Below are 15,078 nucleotides of genomic sequence, written 5' to 3'. Positions count from 1 at the left end.
GAAAATATTTTGGAAGAAATAAATGATAAGGATTCTGATGAATCAGAGCATCATGAATCAGAGCATCATGAATCGAAAGATAATCATGAGATTTCTATTAATTACATCCATAATAAAAGGATATGGAATAGAAATAAACAAAATGACCTTGATGATGCTTTCTCATATATTGTGTCAAGTGAAATAAATGAAGAAATCGATGATCCAGAACCAAAATCTGTCTATGAATGTCAAAAAAGACATGATTGGGAACAATGGAAAAATGCAATACAAGCTGAACTTGATTCGCTTAATAAACGAAAAGTATTTGGATCTATTGTGCTCACACCTGCAGATGTGAGACCAGTTGGGTACAAATGGGTTTTCGTTCGAAAGCGAAATGAGAAAAATGAGATTACGAGATACAAAGCTCGTCTAGTGGCTCAAGGTTTTTCTCAAAGACCTGGAATCGATTATGAAGAAACGTATTCTCCAGTTATGGATGCCATTACATTTAGATTCTTGATGAGTCTAGCAGCTGATAAAAATCTAGAGATGCGTCTCATGGATGTTGTTACAGCTTATCTATATGGATCATTAGATACTGATATCTACATGAAAGTTCCTGATGGATTTAAAATGCCAGAAGCATTAAGTTCCAAACCTAAAGATGTATGTGCAATAAAATTGCAAAGATCATTATATGGGTTAAAGCAATCTGGACGTATGTGGTATAATCGTCTCAGTGATCATTTAACAAAAGAAGGATATGTGAATGATCCTATATGCCCATGTGTTTTCATCAAGAAAACAATATCCGGATTTGTAATAATCGCGGTATATGTTGATGATCTTAACATCATCGGAACTCAAAAGGAAATACAAAAGGCATCAGACTATCTCAAAGGAGAATTTGAGATGAAAGATCTTGGACAGACACAGTATTGTCTTGGCCTACAAATAGAACATTCACAAAATGGTATATTTGTGCATCAATCCACATACACTAAAAGAGTGTTGAAACGATTTAACATGGATAAATCAACTCCTCTTAGCACCCCGATGGTCGTTAGGTCACTTAATATTGAAAGTGATCCATTTAGACCACCTGAGGAGAAAGAAGAGATACTTGGTCCAGAAGTACCATATCTAAGTGCAATTGGAGCGCTGATGTACCTTGCAAATTGTACACGGCCTGATATATCATTTGCTGTGAATCTTTTGGCAAGATTCAGCTCATCTCCAACTCGAAGACATTGGAATGGGATTAAACATGTTTTTCGTTACCTCCAAGGGACCATTGATTTGGGCTTATTTTATCCTAAAAGTTCAAAAGGTCAAATGGTTGGTTTTGCAGATGCAGGATATCTTTCAGATCCACACAAAGCCCGATCGCAAACAGGATACGTTTTTACGATCGGAGGCACTGCTATATCTTGGCGTTCCCAGAAACAAACGCTCGTGGCTACTTCTTCAAATCATGCTGAGATAATTGCACTCCATGAAGCAAGTAGAGAATGTGTATGGCTGAGATCAATGAGCCGACACATCTGTTCAAGCAGCGGGATTGGCGAAAATACGGAGCCAACTATTCTATATGAAGATAACGCGGCATGTGTTGCTCAAACGAAGGAAGGATATATCAAAAGCGATAGAACGAAGCATATTCATCCGAAGTTCTTCTCATACACTCAAGAGCTCGTGAAAAGAAAGAGATTGAAGTAAGATATGTCCAATCATGCGACAATGAAGCTGACCTCTTCACAAAATCACTCCCTACCTCGGTATTCAGAAAACACATCCATAACATTGGGATGCGCCATCAGAAGGATCTATGACTGTTCATTCGAGGGGGAGCTTACGTAGTTGTACTCTTTTTACCTTACTATGGTTTTTCCCATTGGGTTTTCCTGGAAAGGTTTTTAACGAGGCAACAAAGACGTTAAGCGAGAGCGGATAGTGACACCGGCCCCCAAGGGGGAGTGTTACGAAAGTAAACAAAAGCGGCCACCGTAATGTTTGAAATAATTAAAGATGTGGGTCCCGCTGCACTATTTGCACAGTAAATTTTCTTCTATATATACGAACGTTTGCGTTCGTTTATAATGCACACCTAAAAACACTTCTCTTCTATTCTCTCTCTGTATCAGTGTTATTTCTTTCTACGGGTATAAAATTTTGCCCTTATTTAAATTCCTGCGATACAAATAAATTCCAGTTCTTTTTATAACAAATAGAACATTTTAATATTGATTTTTGTTCCGTAACTTTGATTTCTCAGGTGACATTTTTCAAATGCGGCGGTTTTGTCCTAGGACTAGGCATGAGCCACAACGTGTTTGATGGAGTCGCGGCTTCGGAATTTCTCAACTCATGGTGTGAGATGGCCAAGGGCTTCCCCTTAACTGTCCCACCTTTTTTGAACCGTACCATTCCCCGGCAACGAAACCCATCCAAAATCGAGTTCCCACACAATGAGTTTGAGGAAATCGAAGATAGTTCTTGAATCAGTAAACTCTACGATGACGAAAAACTTGTCTACAGATCGTTTCTCTTTGAATCCCAAAACCTAGAGAAGCTCAAGACCATGGAAATTGAAGAATATATTAATGATAACAATAAGGTTACAACATTTCAAGCCTTAACCGGGTTTCTTCGGAAATCACGGTGTGAGGCGCTAGGGTTTAAACCAGACCAACGGGTTAAGCTTCTCTTTGCTGCTGATGGACAGTCAAGATTCACCCTACCTATCCCGATAGGATATTGCGGGGACGGGATTGTGTTAATCGGTTTGGTGCCTTCATCTGGAAAATTGGTTGGAAATCCTCTTTCTCATTCGGTTGGTCTAGTTAAGAAATTGGCTGAGTTGGTTACTGACGGTTTCATGAGATCAACTCTTGATTACCTGGAGATGAATCAGACCCATCCGAGTTTGAGAGCCACACTTCTGATCACATCGTGGTCGAGATTGACACTGCATAAATTGGATTCGGATGGGGCAAACCGATTTTCTCTGGACCGGTCGGTTTACTAGGGAAAGAAGTTATTTTCTTTGGACTCCCTTCTCCAGCTATGAAAATATTTGAAGAGCTGATGAAGATTTAAAAGGGATATTATAAGAAAGTTTATAACCAAATAATGATTACTTATACATATTATTTATTTACAGGTATAAGAAAAATAAACAATGCTAAATATATATAGGAAGAAAAATGAATCATTTAATAAAAGAAAAAGAAAAAAAGATGCCTAATATCATTTATACATATAAGCCTTTTTATTGTGTCGATTTTAAAATTTTATGCCAGAAATGATGATCAATTCAAGAAAGGAAATTCCATAAAATACATCACTTAGATTTCAATAAACTTGTTGATACCAGTTTTTGCAAGGTTCCAAGCAGTAAACTTGGGTTTCTAAAATACTTTTAACTCAATAAAAAAATATTCCTAAATAATGGCTAATATAATAAATAGAATGATTCAATACAATAAATAGAAAATCTCACACTTTCAAGTTTTACACATATACACAAATACATTATATATTTCTTTTTATAGCCATGGTATAATATAAATTTATAAATTATAAAATAAAAGGTTTACAAAATAGATAAATCACGCGCTTTCACAACGCGGATCAAAAAGTAGTATACTATTAAATATTTAGTTTCATGATTCAACAATAGTTTCATATTTACCTACTCCCATATCAATAACCTTTTTGAACTCGTAATATTTACTATGTAAACCATAATTTTTACCATTTTTCATACCAGTAAATGTACCATTATGAATCTGTACTTTGTAGAGGTTTCATCTACTGTTCTACATTACAAAATCTTTTTCCACAACCATGATTTTATATTTTTTTTATCATTTTTTCATGATTTGGCTGGAGTAGGTATGCATAAACCCACCCACCTGGCCACAGCTTATTCAACAACTGTATGTTTCAAATTCTCGTTTGCTTATACATTTTATCATTATATTTAACATTCAAGTTTGAATTCTCGTTAAATTTGAAAAGTTTAGTAAAAAAAGGTTTGAAAATTTTTATTTTAAAAAAAAAAGAGTTTAAATTCTCGTTTGCTTACATGTTATCCTATATAGTATACCCCATTATTTTTATTCATTACTTCATTTTCCATTCTAAAAATAGAATAGAGTTGGAATAAATTTAATTTCATTATGAAATTATTTCATTTAAAAAAAAAAAGGAGTTTTACATTGAAAATGATCTTAAAAATAATAGACTTGAGTTTTTTTTTTTTGCATCCAAGCACCGATATTATCATTATTATTATTATTATTTTTGGTAAGTATTATTAACGCATCTGAGAGAAATTTTTTTTATTCTTTTCTTTTTCCTTTTTCTTTTAATCTAAGAGCATTGAGGATAGTGCATTCTCGTTCCACGCTTGTGATGTCCATTTCCTCTGTTTTTACATGTCTTGGACTTGGGGAATGAGTGGAAACAAGATACATTGGTAATGTGATTTTAAAGAAAATCAGGAACAAAAAAAAAACATCCTCTTTATGGATGCTAACGGTTGTGTTCATTTCGTATGTTTTCAGTTTTATACGGGTTGATGGTATGACAGTAACGGTTGTTATCTTTTTTACTTTTCAGAAATGTTATTAGGAGATATATGTAATTATGTTATCTTAGGTGTATTTGCGTAAATCACATGTTTATACTTAGGTTAAAAATCTTGTATTTAAGGTGCAGCATTTAGACGTTAATGCTTAGGTTTCTTGACATGATATCAGAGCTATAGCCAAAAATTATTTTGCTTCGTTCGATTATATGCCACCATGTTATCAAAACTCAATTTTGTTCATTCTCTTTCATTGACCTGAGTATTTCGGTCTTTATGTCAAGTACTCCTTTGAATCAATGTCAAAAGATGCAGCTAGTGGAGCCAAAGATTGCTCAACCTTTCTAGATCACGGCTCGAAAACTGCATGAAGAAGGATTGATCCATATGACCTCTCTTCTGGTGATAACCCTGGATCTATCATTTCTTAACCACAACTACGTGGATCCAACTATGACGAATGGGAACTGAACCTTAGTCTTGCGTTACATACAAGGAAAAAGATTGGATTCGCAGATGGGAGTATCCAAAAACCTGCTGAGGATTCAGAAGATCTCGAAGAATGGTGGGAAAATAATGCAATGGTGGTTTTGTGGATTAAAAAAAGTGGCTCCTGATCTGAGTAGCTCTTTGTCTCATCACGAGATAACATATGAATTTTGGACATAACTTCAAAAACGATTCTCTGTAAACAAATGGTCAGTGAATTCAACACTTGTAAACAGAGTTGGCTAATTATAATTGACGCGTATTGGCTGTCGAGACATACTACAGCAAGCTTACAAAGATGTGGACAACGTTAGCTGATTTTCAGCATGATAAGACAGCTGCTGAGAGCGTGAAATAATGTGAAGAGGACAAGATGCATCATCAGTTTTTTTTCATGGGCTTAGATGAAACCGTTTTCGGTGCTGTAAAATCTTCGCTTCTCTCTCGTGATCCTCTCCTATATGTTGATGAAGCGTATCAAGTGGTTACTTAAGATGAAGAATCTAAACGAGCAAGCCATTTGATAGAAGAGCGTCATGATGGAGCATGTTTTTATGTACAGACAACTCAACACATACGAACACTGCCTGAGCTTAAGGATCCTATTGAACAGAATCACTATCTAGCTAAACCAGTGTGTAATCGTTTCTCTGACTCTACTCGCTATCATCGTTTGGTAGGGAGGCTAATATACTTGGCAGTCACTCATCCAGATCTTTCCTATGTTATACATGAGTTGTTTCATTTCATGAGTGATCGCTTTTACTGATCATTGGAAGCAGCTACTCTGTCATACGGTATTTGAAAAGCAGTATGGGACAAGGCATATTCTTCAACGCAGACGCATACTTGAGCATGGTTGCATGGTGTGATTCGGATTGGTCAACCTGCCCACCATCTCATCGCTCACTCACTGTTTGGTTCATTCAGCTAGGTAACTCAGCGATTTCTTGGAAAACTCAAAAACAACGAACAGTTTCACACTCGTCCACGGAAGCAGGAAAGCATGATTTTACCGATTCCTAGCATGAAGGTAACGAATCGAAGCATGAAGATAATGAATCAAAGGATGAAAGTAGAAAATTCAAACATGATGGGATCAAAATCGGAAAGTACGATCCATCCAGTCGAGCTTGTCTAGGTGCCTTTGCTATGAAAGATCAAGGTTAGGTAACTACCCATGACTATTTATCCTAAAATGAAGGAACCATCCAGCATATTCTAGTTATCATTGCGACTCATTTTGACTCGAAATTTTTTTGAAACAAGTCCCACTCTAGCATCGTATAACCATGCTCTAAAGCCACCTTTTGTGACACCCCCGATAGATGACCAGAAATGACATGGTCGATGTTCCTCGATGGTCGATCCGAGGTTCTTAGAATACTTCCGATCGTCTTAAACCAACAACCAAAGAACAGGAATGCTCCTATTGGATATCACTCTACGATTTTCAATCCGACAAAGGAATACCCGATAGTTAGTTCGTTCGGACAAGGACTAATATCATATGGAACTCGTACTTTAAAATAAATCTTTATACATTATATATCTTTCAAAATCATCTTACAAAATTTGTTATAAATTAACCTCGAGGTTTTCGGTCAACAAATCTTATACATAAGAAATATCAAAACCACTTTGCAAGAATAATAAAACTACCACTGGTTAATTATATTCCTTTCATCCTAGAGTAAGGTCTCCCGTGTATTGGTCCCCTGCATCACAAATGAGTCATGAGTAACTAGTTTACTCAGTGAGTCTAATCCCGCACCCCAACTTTTGTAGCCCTGAAATCCGTGGTTCAACCAGAGTCTCACCAATCCTTTTGACATCAGCGACAGAGGTTCAGTCTAAGAAGTCTATCTCGACAACCAGAAGGAGTTTTCTATGAAACCAATTTTACAAGAAGGATAACTCATCAAGGAGTCATTAAGGCTTGTAATTTCAAGAGAAGCTTCATGGATCAGAAAATTAAGAATTTTACAAGTCAGAGGTTTCTCAGCACGTCCATCTGCGAGTACCCGACTTTAGAAGGAAATTCAAGCCCAAGGAAGTAGCAGCCTGAACCAAACCCCTTCATAGGATTCAAGAGGGATCTCTAAGATTTCCAACAAGCCCAATTTGAGGAGAAATAGACAAAGAAATCAGAATTTATGATCCAATTGCCAGAACCGGCCAAACTTGTTCTACACTTGCCTCAATTGGAAGCTAACCGGTTCAATCAGCTTCAAACAAGACATTGGCGACCAGGAGATCAATCTATACTTTTAGGAAGTCTATCCAGTGATTCATAATATTCAGACAAGTCAGTTCCATGCACCAGCCAACGTTTGATCAGGAGGATCCTCATGTACACAAACCTGCCTTATTTGGACCAAACCAACATTAATGTCCAACAGCTCTTTTCTATCAAGCTATGGACGAGATCAGAACATATCAATCATACAAGAAGGTCCCAAAGAATCTCTATTATCCATTACAACCGTCCAGGTTCAAGAAAAATGAAGTTTCTCACTTGGAGCCAAAATCCCATAAAAGGCTCCAACGGCTAGTTTCACATTTCGTTACTTTGCTTGATTTGTTTCCTTCTTTCCTTCTTATGAACGTTAGACTTAGTTTCCAGAACATTATATAATCTCTTAAATAGCCACTGTAAAGATTACCCTCAATCACCAAGTTAATAAAAAGTTTATTCATTTTTTTATCAAAGATTGTTCTTTGTACAAAATATCGGTCTTTAGAACACAAAGATAGATTCTTTGCTGTTCTATTGATTTCGTGAGTCTAGTTTGTTTCTGAAAATCAAAAAAGCTTAGTACACAGATTTAAAGAGTCAATCACAACGTTCCATCACACCATCAGACTGAGAGATTCAATCAAACCTTCATCCGCAAATCCACTTCAGTTCATCTTCTAATCAAGCTGAGAGTCATACACATCCAACAGCTTGAGTCTGACATATATATCCCTTTTCATTCATTTTATTATTCCTGTTATTGTTATTATCATCATAATATCGTTCGTTTTCCTTTGTTTCAGGTTATCAAGTCATAATCCGGCCATATCGACCAATCCGCCACATCTTTGGTCGATCCGATTTAAGCTTGGTTCCACCATTCAACCAATTCTTAGGTTACCCATATGTTCCTACAAAATTTTGGTATCAGAGCTCAAGCTCCTGAATCTGAATATGGTCCATTCTATCATTGCATCATTCATATTTGCTTGCATTTGTTTTTAACTAAAACCGAAAATCCATTAAAAAAATTGTCTTTTTGTTTCAAGTTTTGTCTCTTCATTTTTATGTTCTTGCTGTTCATCATATTTTAAAACCACGAAAAAGAAAAAGAAATATGTGTTTGATTCATGTTACTTGCACTTAGTTTCGGAATTCTTGTTAGTTTCCTTTTTGTTTTGTTTCCATAATCAAAAATCCCATTAAAATTGCCATTTTGAATTTGTTTCCTTTGTTTGCTGATCCTTCAAAAAAAAAATCATTCTATTTATTATTTCATATCATATTAGTTGATCCATTTCGTGCCTGCATTATAAGAAAAAAAAAAATTAAGAGCATTGTTTTTAGTTTATATCATTTGCATTTTGTTAGTTTAATTGTTGCATCTTAAGAAAATTCAAACAAAAAATATCAGTATTAGTTTGCTTTCCATATTTTCTTTAAATTTATATTTATTATCATCTCATATTGTTTCATTTCGAGATTGCATTGAGAAAACCAAAAGACAAATCATTTTAGTATAGTTATTTCATTTCGGTTCATAATTGCATATTTTCTCGGTTTAGTTTAAATAGTTTGCATTATTCATTTCGTTTGACTAGAACTTCCCACATCTTCACTTGATCTTTAAGATTGATTTCAGGGATAAATAGGAGAGGCAGCACACAGCCAAGCTCTAATGGCCTCTCAAAAACAACTACTGATTGCTATGCGAGAATTAGAAGATCAAATGTCCCGGTTAGAAGAAAGAAGCAATATGTATAGGAGAAAGACACAAGGCCGACGACCACCACATGGAGAAACAAGATTTGGAGATGCACCAGAGGCTGGCTATGTTGAGCCCAAGCCACTGGATCCTTCATGGATCACCTCACACCAAACTTCTTGCACTCATGAATACTTAACTCATTCTTATCTTGATTTTAAATCTACTAATGATGTTAAGATATTTTTTTTTCAGGAAGTACTTAGAAAGATGAATAATTTTATTGGGAAAGAACCACGGATGATTGGTTTTCATACCATGGCGTGCCACAGAATGAAAGGCTAAGACAAGCCATCAAACAACTCTCCGGAAAGGCATTCTCATGGTGGAAAAGAGTACATTCTGCACAAGGTAAAAGTCCAGAAGAGGTTGTCACCAACTGGGAAGATCTTGAAGGGGTCATGATCAGGAAGTATGTGACTACACTTCCCACGCAAGAAACCAGAAGAAAATATCCAAGGAGATTTTCAAATGGTGTGTCCAAAGAGGCAAAGAAAGTTGTGCCAAAAGAAGGCCATAAAAGCTTGATCCAACAAGACCAGATTCGGCCAAGCCAGAGACACACGACTATGTATGATCAATACCAACCTGATGAGGAGGTCCATGGAGAAGAAGAGATTTGTCGGCCAAGACACGTTGACCAGACCCAGAGAAAAATCAGACAAACCGAAATCTCAAGCAAAGGCTATGGTAAGTCCTATACTTGATAAATTTGTTTATAAATCATCTCCCACTTGTATGTGTTACTTGTCTTTGTCAAGGGATGTTAAAACAGGTCCTGAGGTCCAGAAAGACAAGATCTCAATATCCTTGTTGGAATCAAAAGTTGTCCATAATTTATGTCCAAGGAATAGAGAGATTCCAAACCAAAAGAAAGAAGAAGAAACAAGCCAAGGTAAGTCTTCTAACTCTAAAGATTTAAAAGCTCAGACATGTTATAGATTTCATAAAAGAGGACACTTTGCTGTAGTTTGTCCAACTAAACAAGCATTGATAGAAACATCACTAGAAAAGAAAACAGAATTATCTATGAAATGTGATAGTTTTAATCAATCTGATTTATTGGTTCCAAATTCTTGTGTATGCACTTGTCTCTGTCAAAAGGTCTTGTAACAGGTATTGAGGAACCAAAAGAATAAGAACCATCAGTAGTAACATACGTGATGGACCAGAAGATAGTTCAAGATACAAAGCTGTCCATGTTGCTTAAAGAAGCAAAACCGGTCATAAGAGTATCCCACCAAGGTAAGTGTCTAACACCACCTTTGGATACTTGTACTTACGTGTGTGTTCTTGGTACATGGAGAAAAAAATGAAAGATATAAGCTTATTGAAGTTCCAGAGAAAGAACCAGACCCTAAGTTCAGCCATGAACCCACTCCCAAGTGGAAACCGAAAATTGAACAATGTGTTGTTCAAATACCAAGGCTTAAGGTATGTTTCACACTAGACCATAATTTTCTTACTAAATCCATGACAAGATTAATGCACTTGAATTTTTCCCAAGAAGTTGAGATTATTTCAGGTTGCAAAGAATAAAGCTTCCAAGAAATCCCACCAGATTATCTTATGTTGCTAGGAGGATCAACTCCAAAGAAGATCAGAAATGTGGCCACAAAAAATTTGAAGGACCATCCAATCCATAAGATAAGAAATGAAAATTTCGAGAGAAGAGGCGTGATCCATTCCTATTTTTTCAAAGGAGAACCACCTGATACACAACCCATTCCCAAACCGAAACAATTTCAAGGTAAGGCTTTAGAATCTCAAAAGAGAATAAAAGCTCACTTTCTCTCTCTTGGTACAGGTTATATAGTTTCGAGGTAGAAACCTTGTCAAGAGCGAGGGTATGTTGTAGCCCTGAAATCCGTGGTTCAACCAGTCTCACTAATCCTTCCAAATCGGTCACCTAGGAGATACCAGCGACAGACGTTCAGTCCTAGGAGTCTATCTCGATAACCAGAAGGCGTTTGTCTATGAAACCAAATTTAAAAGAAGGCTAACTCATCAAGGAGTCATTGAGGCTTGGAATTTCAAGATAAACTTCATGGATCAGAAATTTATGAATTTTACAAGTCAGAGGTTTCTCATCCTGTTCATCTGCGAGTACCCGACTTTAGAAGGAGATTCAAGCCCAGGAAGGAGCGGCCTGAACCAAAGTCCATCATAGGATTCAGGAGGGGTCTCTCATATTTCCAGAAAGCCCAATTTGAGGAGAATTGGACACGGAAATCAGAAGATATGATCCAATTGCTAGAACCGGCCAAACCAGTTCTACACTTGCCTCATTTGGAAGCTTACCGGTTCAATCACCTTCAAACAAGACATTGGCGACCTGGAGATCAATCTATACATTTAGGAAGTCTATCCAGTGATTCAGAAGAGTCAGACAAGTCAGTTCATGGACCAGCCAACATTTGATTAGGAGGATCCTCATTAACACAACCCTGCCTTATTTGGAGCAAACCGACATTAATGTCCAACGGCTCTTTTTCTATCAAGCTATGGACGATTTCAGAACATATAAATCATGCAAGAAGGTCTCAAGGAAGCTATTTTATCCATGAAAACCGTTCAGGTTCAAGAAGAATGAAGTTTCTCACTTGGAGCCAAAATCCAATAAAAGGCTCCAACGGCTAGTTTCCGATGTTGTTACTTTGCTTGATTTGTTTCCTTCTTTCCTTCTTATGAACTTTAGACTTAGTTTCCAGAGCATTATATAAGCTCTTAGATAGCCATTGTAAAGATTACCCTCAATCACCAAGTTAATAAAAAGTTTATTCAGTTTTTATCAAAGATTGTTCTTTGTATAAAATATCGGTCTTTAGGATTCAAAGAGAGATTCTTTGCTCTTCTATTGATTTAATGAGTCTAGTTTGTTTGTGAAAATCAAACAAGATTAGTACACAGATTGATAGAGTCAATCACAATGTTCCATCACACCATCAGACTGAGAGATTCAATCAAACCTTCATCCGCAAATCCACTTCGGTCCATCTTCTAATCAAGCTGAAAGTGATACACATCCAGCAGCTTGATTCTGCCATATATATCCCTTTTCATTCATTTTATTATTGCTGTTATTGTTATTATCATCATAATCTCGTTCGTTTTCCTTTGTTTCAGGTTATCAAGTCATAATCCGGTCATATCGACCAATCAGCCACATCTTTGGTCGATCTGATTTAAGCTTGGTTCCACCATTCAACCAATTCTTAGGTTACCCCCCTGTGCCTACAACACCAACACATATCAATAATATTCCGAGCAATCAAATTCATTTGTACGCAGTGAAAATATATTTCATAACTAATAAAATATATATAAGGCCTACTATTCCGTCAATGTGAATCTTACCATAAACATCACTTCCACGACACCTGCTATTCACTCATACTTTAATATATATATATATAGACTAAACCCGGAAAACCACCAAGGCTAACCGAGCCTAGCGGAGAAATAAATATAACCATCATCTCCATTAGATATTCTAAGATCGAACATCTAAAGCTGTATGAAGTTACACGGCCTCCAGGGTGTGACACCATCATCGTGACCTTGTTTCGTATCGCAGGAACAATTCCCGGTAATGCGGGAACTTTCGGGAGAGTGAGTATACAATAAGACTTCACATGATTTTTACTCATATATTTAATAATATACATATATACATATATATACATATATATACATATATATACTAAGGTTCAGAATAAACCTCTACGAACATTCATATATATTTATTTAGTGTTTACGCTAAGTACACACCTCACCAATTCAATATTGATCAAGTGACAAGTCTATCAATCATCTACATTCAGTACGTTCAATCAAGAAATATTCATTCACTATTCATCAACAATCTATCTAGACTCACCTGAGATTGGCTAAAGAAGACTAGACTTGAACTCAACTGAACGTTCACCACTTGCTGATCACTCCTAAAACAAAATGAGGATAAGTCGTGATCCGACTGGTCCAACTACCCTCTTCGACCATCTGAACTCAGACCTGATCGGATGGAACACAAAGCTTAATCAGTTTGGTCTAAGGTGGGGTTTCCTGAATGGTTAAAACAGAATCGATCATGACCACTATGCTAGATACAACTGATCAAGGCAGGACATAATGGAAAAGATTCAGTCAATCAGTTCAGTTCACTTCGGTTCAAGCTGAATTCAGTTTGTTTCTGAAGAAAAAACTTAGATCAATTCCTAACTGCTCGGTTAGATAAGCTTAGGTCCTAACAATTCGGTTCTACTCTAAACAGATCGGTTTTAAGACAATTTCAAACTATACTAAGCTCATCTCAGATAAGATCAGTTCAGAACAAGATCAAATCAGTTCGGTCAAATCCAATCAGTTCATAAAGGCTTAGCTAGCTGTTCTCTGAAACTGATTCAATCATAAACCAAATAAAACTGCACAGTACAAGAGCTTAGATAACTAATCTAGACAGGTTACTCAACCCACAACACACGGTTCTATTTTGAACATGGATGAATCAAGAGGCTGAAGCTTACCATAAGAATTCACGGTTAGATGATCTCAGATGGTTCTCTCCTCCAAGCTTAGCTCACGGCTGAACCGATTAAAAAGAGAGATCAAGGTTCGGTTCAGATCAGAAACAGAACAAGAGCTAGGGTTTATTCTGGATATCTCATCTTCTTCTTCACCAACGTCCTAGCTGTGGTCTGAGGTTGAATATTAAATCACCAGAAATTTTCTCTTGATTTTTCTCTTATTTTTCTCTCAATCTCTCACAATTTTTCTCTTGTTTTTCTTGCAGGTTATGGAAGACCAGAAGAGAGAATATGGTGTTTTATATCATAAGGAGTTACTTCAAATTTGGGTTTTACTCAGCACAAAGAAATTCTGAGAGAGGACATGTGGAGAGCAGCTTCACCATTTTCAGCAGCCAAGTAGCTGTCCTTTCCCTGATATGAAGAAAGCTCCCATCAGACATGTGCTCCTCACATGTTCTGGTCCAGCAAGGAAGCAAGCAGGTGAAAATCATGTGCATCGTACATGACCGGCCAAGCAGCGGAATAGTCTTTTCGGGAAGTTTTTGACCAAACGTTTTCCGTCCATCGAATCTCGTCTTGCTTTTGGATAAACTCGTCCAGCTTAAATAAAACTCATTCATTTAATTAATACTCTGTCAGAACTATCAAGAAAAGGTCTATCGACCACAAGACAGTTCAGTTGAGACATTAATTCATCGGGTCGATTTTATTTTAAATACTAACCAACCAATCTTCAAACTGGTCGAGAGGGATTTTTCTCGACCAAAAAATCATTGGCTCATGAGGGTCATTACATCCCCCCCCCCCCCCCCCCCCCCCCCCCATCAACACTCGGTCAAAACTATCAAGAGAAGGTCTATCGACCACAAGACAGTTCTGTTGAGACATTAATTCATCGGGTCGATTTTATTTTAAATACTAACCAAACAATTTTCAAACTGGTCGAGAGAGATTTTCTCGACCAAAAATTCATTTGCTTGTGAGGGTCATTACATTATCCCCCCCCCCCCCCCCCCCCCCCACACTTTACTTAAATATGTGAATATGTGAGATTTCTTAAAAATACATTGTAACTGGTAAATATTTTATGGACTACTATAAAATGATGGATTATAAGCAAATTTATACTAAAATTGGTATTTCAGTTGCGGCCTATATAATGATACTACTTGAAATAATCAGCCAACGTGTCATGAACTAGAACAAAAAGAGAGACAATCAAGACGATATATATCCTCTATATATTAATTCAGAAACACTACAACTTCTTTTTGTAGCCACGTGTTATCACTATGATGATTCTTATAATCATTAGAGAAATAGGTTGGTCCATCTAATTATATAATAAGTTTTTTATAAAATTAACCATAAATTCATTATTAATGTTCTTTATTATTTGCTTAAATAAAACTTACAGAATTGCCTAATGTGGCTTAAGTATATATGACAGTTAATAATTTTGAATAATAAATATTTG

At 36.5% G+C, this 15,078-nt stretch overlaps 1 long non-coding RNA gene across 1 annotated transcript; it reads right to left on the bottom strand.

The window, feature by feature from the left end:
- Window positions 1-10,016: 10,016 nt before the first annotated feature.
- LOC111201930 lies at window positions 10,017-14,103 on the bottom strand. Its single transcript, XR_002654867.2, has 3 exons — window positions 13,599-14,103; window positions 12,953-13,086; window positions 10,017-12,306 (listed from the first exon to the last, which is right to left on the bottom strand). It is a non-coding gene; the product is annotated as an uncharacterized LOC111201930 (long non-coding RNA).
- Window positions 14,104-15,078: the final 975 nt, after the last annotated feature.

Source organism: Brassica napus, chromosome C1 (assembly GCF_020379485.1).
Source record: "Brassica napus cultivar Da-Ae chromosome C1, Da-Ae, whole genome shotgun sequence".
Classification (NCBI taxonomy): Eukaryota; Viridiplantae; Streptophyta; class Magnoliopsida; order Brassicales; family Brassicaceae; genus Brassica; species Brassica napus.
This window is presented reverse-complemented; position numbering and strand designations above follow the sequence as displayed.